The sequence below is a fragment of the Geospiza fortis genome, unplaced genomic scaffold (assembly GCF_000277835.1).
Source record: "Geospiza fortis unplaced genomic scaffold, GeoFor_1.0 scaffold224, whole genome shotgun sequence".
NCBI classification, from domain to species: domain Eukaryota; kingdom Metazoa; phylum Chordata; class Aves; order Passeriformes; family Thraupidae; genus Geospiza; species Geospiza fortis.
The window spans coordinates 1524890-1536511 of NW_005054448.1; the positions used below are offsets into that span (position 1 = coordinate 1524890).

General features: G+C 49.6%; 1 protein-coding gene across 1 annotated transcript in view; it reads left to right on the forward strand.

Moving 5' to 3' along the window:
• POLE (DNA polymerase epsilon, catalytic subunit) overlaps window positions 1–11622 on the forward strand; it is a 45924-nt gene that overhangs the window by 568 nt on the left and 33734 nt on the right. The gene's annotated exons all lie outside the window — the stretch shown is intronic.

The following is an 11622-nucleotide window of genomic DNA, read 5'->3' on the forward strand; positions in this document are numbered from 1 at the left end:
CTCCCCGTCATGTCATCTAGCAGTGTCAGCATCTCGCTGTGCCTTTTTCTATCACATACCCCAAATCTATTCTTTATTTTCAGTGGATGACTTTTGAGATCACCCCGGGTACAAAGGAAAGTTTTCTCCCCCACCTCCAGACAGTTTTGTCTCGGGTCGCTGCTCTCTTACACCACAAATATACAACTCCCAAGGCTTTCCAAGCAGATCACTGCACTTCAATATCCAGCTTCAGTTCCCTGCTCTGAGTGGGATGAGCGGCTTAACTGGGCTGTTCATCTGCAGTTCTCACTGTTGGTAAAAAAAAACAACTACCCAAGGATGAAGCCTTCCAGTGTAGAAGCTCCAGGGATCCATGTGCTTCCAGAGCCTTGGGAGATCGACAATGGATCCTCATTTAACTGCCTCGATTCCAAGACAGGAGTAATGATCCCATGTCCACTGTCTGCAGGCAGCTGAGGAGCATCCCTGCAGGTGGTGCTGTGCCTCCCTGGGGCATGGTGCAGATCTCCATGGGATGTGGTATTGCTGGCAGCGGGGACCCCTAACAGACCTTTCCTGGCACGCAGGATTTTTGACCTGTGGTGTGAAAAACTGTTCCTATGCAAGCAAACAGCAAGGACTGAGCCTTGGAAGGAGTAAATGGGTTTGCAGGGAATTATCCTGACAGCAAGCTCTATCACAAGCTGTGGGTGGCCATGCTTTAAGATGAAGGAGAGTTGATTTAAATTGGATGTTGGAAAGAAATTCTTCCCTGTGAGGGTGGTGGGGCACTGGCACAGGTTGCCCAGAGAAGCCATGGTTGCCCCATCTCTGGAAGTGTCCAAGGCCGGCTAGGACTGGGCTTGGAGTAACATGGGATAGTGGAAGGTGTCCCTGCCAATGGCAGGGATGTGGACTAGATGGCTTTTAAAAATCCCTTCCAATCCAAACCAGTCTGTGATTCTATGTTTGGCTGGCGCCACAAGTGGACAACATTTGGGGTTGTTTTGCTGCACCTTACACATCCGAGGACATCATGCCAGGGATGGGACTGTGAGACATGAGCAGTACTGTGGGGCTGCGCTGCCCCAGGAACAGCAAGAGATGCAGTTCTGCCTGCAGCAGGGTGACTGGGCAGGAGCCCAGAGGGATGGATGTCTAGAGGTCCTTCCTTCCCCAGAAACCTCACAGAGCTACTGGGTAATGCATGCCTCCATGACTGTTGTTTCTTGGCCTCCTGGCACTGGCTCCATCACCCTGACACCACTCCCTCACTGAGCACTGCCTGCACTGCAGTGTTGGTCACTGAAACGTCACAAGTATGTCCTGCCCCACTAGTCCCTGCCCAGCTCCTGAGCTGACCCAGTCACCCTGTGGTGCTTGGGGTGGTGCTCAGCCACACTGCTGGTGGTGGCAATGGGTGCTCTGGGGCCCAGTTTGCGGGTCTGCCCCAAGTGGGACAGTGGTGCCTCACTACAGGGCTGACAGGGCTGTGCCAGCAGTGCCAGGCAGCTGCCCACTGTGCTGCAAACCCCTAGCTCTCTGCCTTCTCTGCAGTTCTCAAGGAGATGACAACCTGCAGCCCTTCACCTCCCACCACCCCAGAATTAACAGCCCATTATACCACTGCAGCAGGGACAAGGGCAGGGGGTGTCCCGTGCAGCCTGGGGCAGGCGGAGCCCTGGGAGGCCAGGGAGATGCAGGGAACAGGGTGATGGGCAGGTGCTGAGGTGACCCCATAACCCAGTGGTGAAGCCTCCAACATCCCCAGATCTTCTTTCCAGGCTGGATTGAAGCCTCTGCTTCAATGTTTCCTTACAAGAAAACTTCTGCCCTTGACTGCACATCCCTGCCCTGCATTCCCCTGGGAAGGAAGTCCTGGAAGAGCAGTCAGGTAGGGCAGAAGCAGAAAGGGAACAAGGGAGAGAGGCTGTGCAAATGGAGCAGTCCAGGGGAGGGAGCAGGTGCAGGCACGGCCGTGGGCAGAAGGAGTGCTCAGCTGCGACATGAAGGCACTTTGAGTGAGGATCAGCCCTGACATCACCTGGCACTTTCAGTTTCTTAGGAAGAGACAGAGCCAGAGCCTTGGATCTTCTGGGGTAGCTGGGACAGATGCCATGGCACTTTAGCAGACCATGGCTGACAGCCCCGGCCAGTTCTGCGTTTTCACCAGGACTTTGCAGAATGGAACGTCCACAGTGCTGGTGTCTCCATGCAGGAGCTCCAGGCACTGGGCTCCTCCCAGGCTCCCTAAACAGGAATGCTGCACTACAACAGCAGGCAGATGGACAATGACCTGACTCTGCAGCACTGTGAAATCACCTCCAGCTGCTTTTTGTGCAGTATACCAACATGTAAGTGCAGGGTGGGCTGGGAGAGGTGAGCGAAGATTTGTCCAAAGGGGCGAGGCGGAGTGGGTGCAGATCGGGGTGGTTCTTGGAGAGGCACCCTGGCCAGGAGAACGGGTAGAAGGGAAGGAGCCAGGTGGCTGTGGTTGTGTGTGCCCAGGGAGGTGTGAGAAGATAAGGAATCATCAGGTCAGGTCATGCCCTGGTCCTCACTGACAGCCTGGTGAGCAGGGCTGCTGGAGCTGCAGGGTCATGGGGAGGATGTGGAAGTCACAGCACACATGATATACAAGTCCCTGTACACAAAGGGACTTGTGCAGCTAATGGGATCAGGAAGGCTGGGTGAAGATTACTGGAGGATGGCTTCTTCTCACAAATATGAGGCATAAAGGACAATGTCTCCCTGTTGTTCAGGACACAGACTGAGGAGATGGTGAGCAGCCTTCACACACCTCTGACAGATGCTTCTTGAGGAGCAGAGAGTGAAGGTCTCACCTGAAGCTAAGGTGCCTGAGGAAAGAGCACTGCAGGGCTGGGGGAAGGCAGGACTGCAGCACATGGGTCACTGTGGATGGGGGTCCAGCACTACACGCTGCCACAGCAGCACCACATCAGCTGGCAGGAGCTGCCCTCAATCCCAGGAGAGGGATAGACCCTGATGGTGGGCCAGGCAGGCTCAGTGCCCATACCAGCCTGGTTCCATCCTGCAGGAGCATGGAGCAGGGCCAGAACCACACTTTGTGCTGGGGATGCTGCTCATGTTCTCAGACTTCTCCTCCTGCCCCCAGCAGAACAGGCCTTTGTTGGTCCTGGCAAGGCACTGTCCCACCCACACACAGAGCAGGCAACCTGCGACTGATTCTGGCTGTCACCTGCAGGGTCAGATGTGCCTTAAGAACCTGTTACTCACAGCAATTCTTCTTTCTCCAGATGAGTCTCATCACTTTCACTGCACTAACTCAGCACACATTGCACCATTTTTTAAGTTCCTGGAAAGGCAAATTCCACTTGCTCACATCCCTAATTTGTTCTCGCTAAACATTTCAACTGCCTGTGGCCACTTTCCTCCCTGCTGCTACACCCAGGCAGAGTGGTATCAACACAGGCTTTACTAAAAAAAAAAAAAAGTGAGCAACCAACAACATTTTGGGAAACAGTTCTCTTGGGAAACAGAAACTTCCCCATCTGGAACTTCCAATAGCAAAATATAACCCAAAAATCAGTGGGTGAAACACAACTTGGAGCTCCAGGAACTGTTCTGCATGGCCATCCCAGTAGCTCTCCTGCCTAGGGGATGCAGGGATGAACCAATGCCTTCCCTCTAGTAGCACTGGCCCAAGTGCATCATATGCCTGCACACAGAGATCTGTATTAAAGAGATGGTGAGCCTCAGGCAGGGCTAGTGCTCGTTGCAGGTCTCAGGGTACAGGAAGTGCCAGTCAATGATTTTTTCACTGATGTCAGTGATGTTCACAAGGCTCTGATCTTTGATGCCAAGCTGTGTAGTGCTTCCCTGTAAATCCCAGCACACCCCTGTAAGCAGCACCCAGTGCAAAACACCCCACTCAGACCCAAACTGGCTACATGTGTGTTGCAGGATCTTCCAGAAGCATATATTCCAGAGATAACCTAACACTTCCTGAGGTACCTCACCTGATAAGGGCTATCAGTCCAAGCAGGAGCCCCTTCCAGAAGCTAGTCACCCCTCCCACCTGCAGAGCCATCTCCCTGGTGCAGGTGACCTCTAGTGCTCCATCGCAGGCCTCAGTTTTGGGCAGAGGTCAGCAGGGACCGTCATCTACAGATACACCTGAAACAGGCACCTGAGCAAGGCTGACCAGGTGCCGACCAGATCCCTCTTCCATTTGGGAGTGCAGCCTGGGGTCGTGCAGATGGTGCATCTCCTCCACTTCATCCACCTTGTAGGTACAGCAGCCACGGGGACCTGGGAATTCCAGTCCACCATCCTTCAGCCTGTCAACCTCCCAGGACCTCTCCAGTTCCTTGGAGACCTCCCTCCAGACAGGTCCAAATTCTCCCTTTCCTCCAAAGTCGCCTACTCTTCCCTGTGTTCCTCTGCTTTTCTTTAGCATCCTTCATCCTTCTCTCACTTCCTAACCTCCAGCTCCACACCACCAGCCTCTCCTTGCCCCAACACTTCTCCCAGCTACTACAGTGACCTCTGGACACTCACAGCCCAGCAAGTCAGACCTGCCCCGCTGGGAGAGTTTCCAGCCCTTTTCACATCTGACAGCTGCAGGTGGCAATGGCTGTCCCCCCTATGTTCCACCAGGACAGCAGCTGGCCAGCTGTGCCCGCCCACCACCTGAACCACTCTGGGGTGGGATGCAAGTGGTCAGAGCTAGCCTATTATATCTGATTATATTAGCCTGCCAGGTTAATAGCAAAGTGTGCTCCAGAGATAACCCATGAGACTGGTAATCAGCAAAGCCTCCGGGCCACTCATCCCTGAGGATGTCATCTCTGGATGTGATCAAACACTGGGCAACTCACACAGTGCCCATCTGCATCTCAGTATGTGGTGTGTGAGCTTTGCAAGCAGGACACTGCATGGTGAAGTCTGGTAATTTTCGTGGTCCCATGTTGCCACCTTCAGACCTGCCAGTTTCTGAGCCCTCAGGAAGGCTGCCAAAGGCCTGCAATGCCCTCTGGGCCCCAAAGCCCAGGACACACATGGCACCTGAAGCAGAACATTTAATTGTGTGTAGGCATGTTCCCTTTCTGCTCCTAAAGCCTCAAAGACAAGGGGCAGCCTGATAGAAACTTATAAGAACCTTGTTGACTGTTTATCTTGCAGAAGATAAACACCAGCCCATATTCCATGGACCACTTTAAATCTGGGAAGATCAGCCTGGAGAGACTGTCCTGACTGACAGCTTGCTTTGTGGTCCTGCAGAATCCACCTTCTCACTGCCCAGAGTGCTTTGGAGAAGGTTATGTTCAACCTTAAATTCACTCCCCATGAGTGAATGGTGGTGGTGCAATGCCAGCTCTTCAACTCTACCTGATCCCAGGTGAAAACTCAGTGGAAATAAGTTAGACAGAAGCCACAGCACAGTGTGCCAAGAGAAGTTGTGTCTGACTCATCCCTGGGAGTGTCCCAAGGCCAGGTCAGCTGGGACTTGGAGCAACCTGGTCTACTGGAACATGTCTCTGCTGATGGCAGAAGTGTGGACTAGGTGACCTTTAAAAGTTCTTTCCAACACAAACCATTCAAACAAATGAAACAAATCATTCACATGTGATTCTGTGATTTCTTTTGCTGCTGAAGGGCAGTCAGGTTTACCAGCACCCAAATCCCGACCTTTTAATGCAGAATCCACAGTGCAGAGCAGCAATAAGTCCTCTGAACCATCCAGTCTCAGCCCTGCCCTGCATGGCTGACTCATATGCCAGAAGAGGACAACCAGTGTCACACCTGGTGAGAAGTTACTAGAAGAAGAGACCTTGGTTCACAATCCGGTGCTGACGCCTCAGACCTGTCTGTCCCCATGACAGAGCCTCTGCTGCTCCAGAGGCTGCCTGAAAAGGCCTGTCCCAATGCACAAGCCACAGCAAAGCGCAGATGCTGACATGAACCCAACATCAAAACTTTCTCTCGTTTCTCTCCAGCCTATTTACCCCAAATGAACAAAATCCACTGAAAGTTCAAGCAGGCAACCTGACTCCACAGGACCCAGGTAACAGGCCCACAAAAAATAGCAGACACACAGGTCCCTGCATCTTCAGGGAAAGTCTGACTCAATAGCAGCTGCTGCACATTCAGAAGAAAACCAGCAGGATATTTTTAAATCCCATTTTTCACATCCATAAAGTCAGTTCCTTTTTGGACCATTTGAATGCCATCACTGATGCTGTTGGACGTGCCAGTCAGGGCAGCACAGTCTGTTCTGGCAGTAAGGATCTACAAAGAGATTTTTCAGGTCAAGCTCAGGTACAATTTTGACTTTCCTAAGAGGAGATGGCAAGTTTGGGAAACTCAAAGGCGCTTCAGGGAAGTGGTGACGTGCTCCTCACCTCTCCGTGGATTTGTGGGTTGAAATGAGGCCTCTGCCTCACTAATTATATTTTATTTTTTCCTTCTCTGAAACACATGGAGAGCACATTGCTGCATGTTCTGGTTCCAGCCATGACAGGGTTAATTTTTGCAGTAGCCGCAAGGGGCAAGGCCAGGATGGGTGTTATTCTGTACCACCTCATATGATGCATAGGGTGGGGGTGGGGGAAGGGGTCTCTTCTATTGGCTAGTGTGAAGCCTGTGATCAGGGTAACATCAGATTACACATGGTGAGCACTCACATGTGAATTGTTCCCATCTCGTACACTCAGTTATTAATTCTGTTTCTGTTACTGTTCTGCTTCTTATTTCATTGCTGTTTCCAGTAAATTATTCTTATCTCAGCCTGTATTTTTTACCTTTTGTGCCTCCAATTCTCCTCTCCAGCCACCCGCAGGGTGGTGCATAATTTGGAACGTTTCACTTGCGAACACGCAATTGGGGAATACCTTTCTTAAACTGCAACACTGTGGAAACAGATTATGAGGGTGTCTCTGCTCCTGGAAGGGTTGAAGATCCTCAGTGCAACCAGGATGTCTTATTAAAAGGAGAAAGATGGGAACTGAGAGGACACAGAGCTGACTGCGAGGTGACAAGGGAGGCAGTGAAGGTGGTAAGAAAGATGTGTACTAACGTCTTTACAAACAATTCGATGGGTGAAAGTATTGGTGTTAATGTCTTTGACTTCAAGTTGTAGGTTTGTTACAGAACCCAGAACTGGGTTAGGGTTAGTTTTGACTCCTGAAATAGACAAATGGGTCTGCACAAGCCGGAGCTGCTGAACTTTGGGGGAAAATAACAGGTTCAAGGGGGGATATGTGGTAGGCGGTTCAGGAAGGCTGTACCTTCCTAGTACCTCAGCCAATGGGGAAGGAAAGAGGGCAACATGCGGCCAAGAGTTTAGGATAAAAGGAGGCTGCATCCTCCAAAAAGTGGAGAGATAAAATCCCGTGGGCATGTACCCCAGTTGCCTCTCTCCCTTTATTCAAATAAAGTTGCAGAACTTCTCTGTCTCCTTTATGAACATTGGCTTCTCATAGCATGATTTTCCATACAAGATAGGGGACTCATCCGGGGTCCTTTCACTGTCTGGGCCTGGCACACAGGAAAAGGAGTTGGAGGCGTGCCTCGCCCAGTTTTTAGGCGACCAAATTCCTCCAGCACTGGCCAGCAGCGGGCAATTGATGGGGTACCTGAGACTGTTCAGGTGATAGACAAGAGGTGGACCAGGAGGATCAAGAAGAGTCCACAGGAAAAGACCACTGGAGATCTCACCAGTGAGTACAGTGGGACCCTCAGGGTGTGAAACATGGCAGGATGTCCAGAGAGGGCAGTAAAGGAAAATCAAGAAAAGGGATGATGATCCCAAAATACCTCCAAAGGGTCCTTTGGGAGAATGTTGAGATGGTTTGCACATTCTCCCAGAGGTAGTTAAGGACATGGATGACCAGAGGGGGCAATAAGGGGAGTTGAACAGGGATCTCAGCAACAGGGAATGGATGCCCAGGGAGAGCAGTAAGGGAAAATTGAGAGAGGGTCTCGGCAATTGCCACACCCAGAAGGGGCAATAAGGGAAGTCGAGAAGGACTCTCTGCAACAGGAGACTGATGGTGTTGGTTTGAGAAAGGATTGTTTGAAGGGGAGTGTGGAGGAATGTGGTTAAGGCAAACAGCAAAGGGACATCATGTGATAAGGAAAGAGAAACAGTGAGGATTGGGATGTTCTCCACCATATCTTCAAAACGTGCAGTCTAATACAGGGCCCAAGCCTTTTGTATTCCCAATTTCCAGGACAGGGAAAACAAGGAGATATTGTTCCTATGCCTCCACCCCTCCCCCGGTCATTATGGAGCCAGAGTGGAGGATGTGTGTTTTTCCACTTACAACTCAGGACTTAAGGGGGTTTCTCTATGGCGAGGAGCGCTGAGACCAGGTGTCAGACTGCAGGACCGGGGGCATGGGCTGGGCACCTGTGCAGGAGGTATGGGACAGGCCGAGGTTGCGGGGCTCAGCGCTGGGCAGTGTCTGATGCCACCACGCCCACGGGCAGGGGCTGCAGTGCCCCCCGGCCCCATGAGGCTGTGAGATGTTTCACCTGCCCGTCCCTGTGGCACCAAAGGCTGTGCCCATCCACCAGGACCTTGTGCTTTACAGAGCTTGTGGTGCTGAGAGAGCTGCCCGGAGACCTGGATGAGTGTGCTGGGGGATGCATCTGGACACTGCAGCAGGACAGGGACTGGTTTTGGTATATGGTGTAAGATACAATCTATCACCAAATCCTGGCCTGATATAAGAAGGGATTTTGTTTGGGTCACTGGGGAGGTGAGTGATTTTGCAGAGAGTTCAGTGGCTTTGGGAACATGAGAGCCCACAAACAGTGAGAGCACTGGCTGGAGAGATGACAGAGTGGGCCCTTGCAAGAATTGGTTAGGAAGGTACATCAGGTATATGTAAGAAGGGGTGAGGAAAAGGTAAAGGTACAGGCAAGAATAATGGTGCAGTTTTTAATCAATATGCCATTTGTAAAAAAAAATAGAACTTTGGAAATTGATTGTTAAGGGTGTCAGGATTTCTATTGTACTGGGGGCTCACCACACTGGAGCCCTTGATAACATGCAAGGTGGGTCTGAAACAAAAAGTGTGTTTCCTAGTAGACTTGGGTGTCTCTCTGTTTACTTTGAATTTTATGTCAAAGGGGGTTCTTTTAATAATTCAGGGAGTAAGTGGGAAATAGAGCCAGTGCACTTTATTCAACCACTATTGGTGAATATGTGAGATGGGCTTGAAAAGTGTGAATTTCTGTTTGTTCCTAGTTGTGATTGTGGTTTGCTAGGAGGGGATTTAATGACTGAGTTGGAAGTGTGAGTTAGTATTGTGAGGGGTGATGGGGAAACTAGTGTCGTTGTGCTGATAAAGCTTATGCTAAAGTGAACCCAGAAATGTTGGCAGTCCCAGGGCAATATGGAAAACTGCCTCTCCAAATTAGTCTGAAGCAACCAGGATAAGTGGTGTTGAATACCCTCTTTCAAGGTTACAGCCTGTTATTGAGTCCCTGTTAAAGCGGGGTCTTTTGGAGACATGTATGTCTCCCTATAACACTCCTATCCTCCTGAAAGGAATGAGGGATTTGTCTTTATAAACAAACTGTGAGTTTGCTGGTAGATAAAACTAGCACTGAGAGACAATGGGAAGGATTCCACCAATTGATGAATGGAATGAGACAGGTTTGTCTTTACCCATAAACTGTAGGTCTGCTGATAAATAAAACTGGATACTGAGAGAAGAAAGAAACAATGAGAAGAACCATAAATTCCATAAGGAACTCCACTGAGTGACACAAGGAAAAGACAAAGCGGGGGGGATATACATTAGAAGGGGGTCTTAGGTGTTTTGGGAAGTCTGTACCTCTCAAGTACCTCAGCCAATGGGTAGTGGTATGCCAGCTGGCAGGGTGGCCAGAGGTGTTTCTAGCCACTTCAGCTATTGGATCTGACTGATCTAACTGATCATTTATTTGATCAGTTAACAAATGATTTCTGAATATGGGATTGTGAAGGCAGTGGACTTGGACAGGGCAACTCATTTTTCTAAGGGAACCTTCAAAGGATTATGGCTGCTTTGAGAATTCAGTGGGACCTCCATACCCCTTGGCACCCTCAGAATTCAGGTCAAATAGAAAGAATGAACGTGTCACCAAAACTGTGGTGGGAACAAAAAACTTTCCAACAACTATTTTTAGCGTTAGAGAATCAAGGCATTGCTTTATTCTGGCCAGAATATGCAATAGAAATTTCACCCACACATTGCCAAGATATGCAGAGAAAATAATTCTATGACACATAAATTTTACGAGATTTTCCCCATATTTTATACAGTCAAGCCTCATAGAAATTCATTGGTTCAATGTGCATTGGTCCCAAGTTAGGCAGTTCTTAGTATTTGGTTTCCTATTTACGGATTTCTTCACCTCCAAGGCTAATTTGGTCCTCATTCCTTGGTTCTCTTATCAGTCTTTTCCAGACCAGATGTCTCCAACCATGCCAGGGGGGCGGTGTCTGGGGTTGAAGGTTGCCATCTGCCAGTATCTGTGTCTCCTGGCTATTCCAAATCTATGTGGGTGTTAAATTCATCAGTTTTCACCCGGTGAAACAGTCATTTGAAAAGAAACTTAAATTCCTTTTTCCTCTAGACAAAGGCGAACTAACCTGACTGAAGTTACATAAAAAAATGTTAAACCTTGTATAATTTCCAACACTCTGTCTCCTTTGTGTACACTGGCTTTTCATATGATGATTTTCTGTACGAAGGGGACACACTAATCCATGGCCTATCCAGAAACCAATTGGGGCTGGCCCTTCCCGAAGGATCAGCCTGGGCTTTGCCACTGCTGAACGTGTGAACTGGGAGGACACCAGGCACGGGGAGGAGTGTGGGAACGGGGGCTGGGGTGTGATGTGGGTCCTGTGCAAGGGGCTGATGACAGCAGCACCTTGTAGGTGTGTGCACCTTGATCTGTATGTCCGGTGCCTGTGAGTCCTGGGTGTCCTGTGTTTGCATCCATGTGTGTGTCTCTGGGATCTGTGTGTCTCTTGAAGTCCAAAACTGGGCAAAAAAATAAAACTCTATAGTCAGAGGGGTACAGAGCAGGTATTTGTTTATTCAGCACTGGGAGTGAGGGGGATCTCTCTGCCGAACTCACTCAATCTTCTGTAGCCTTCAGTTACATTTTAAAAGTCCTTCCCTGCAATGTCACAATTACAACATATCATTAGCATACTCACATTTGCATAAAGCTGTGTCGTGGTTTTACAAGAGTTTGTTGCCTTCACCAACAAAGAACTTTGCCAGTTTTTCTGTGGTGGTCACCAGTCCTCTGGTGGTCTTTTGATGAAGACTCCTGTAGTCTTCACATTTGAACTTTCTACCTCTATCTTCAGCACATGACTTGGTGCTTCTTGTTTTACAGTCTAACTTGGTTTTAGCTAGATTTGCAGTTTGCAAGTTTGCAGATAGCAAGTTCCGTTAGAACTTGCTATCTTGCTCTTGATGGCGTTTGTTATCTTACTTGCCCCATTGTCTTGCTTTTTTTGCTATCCTGCTTGTTTTACCTGCATATCTTGTTACAATATTACTTGTGGTTAACCTTTTGTTAGATACCACTTAGGACTCACTCTGGGACCTGTGCTTAGCTTCGCTGCTACCTAAATCCACAACG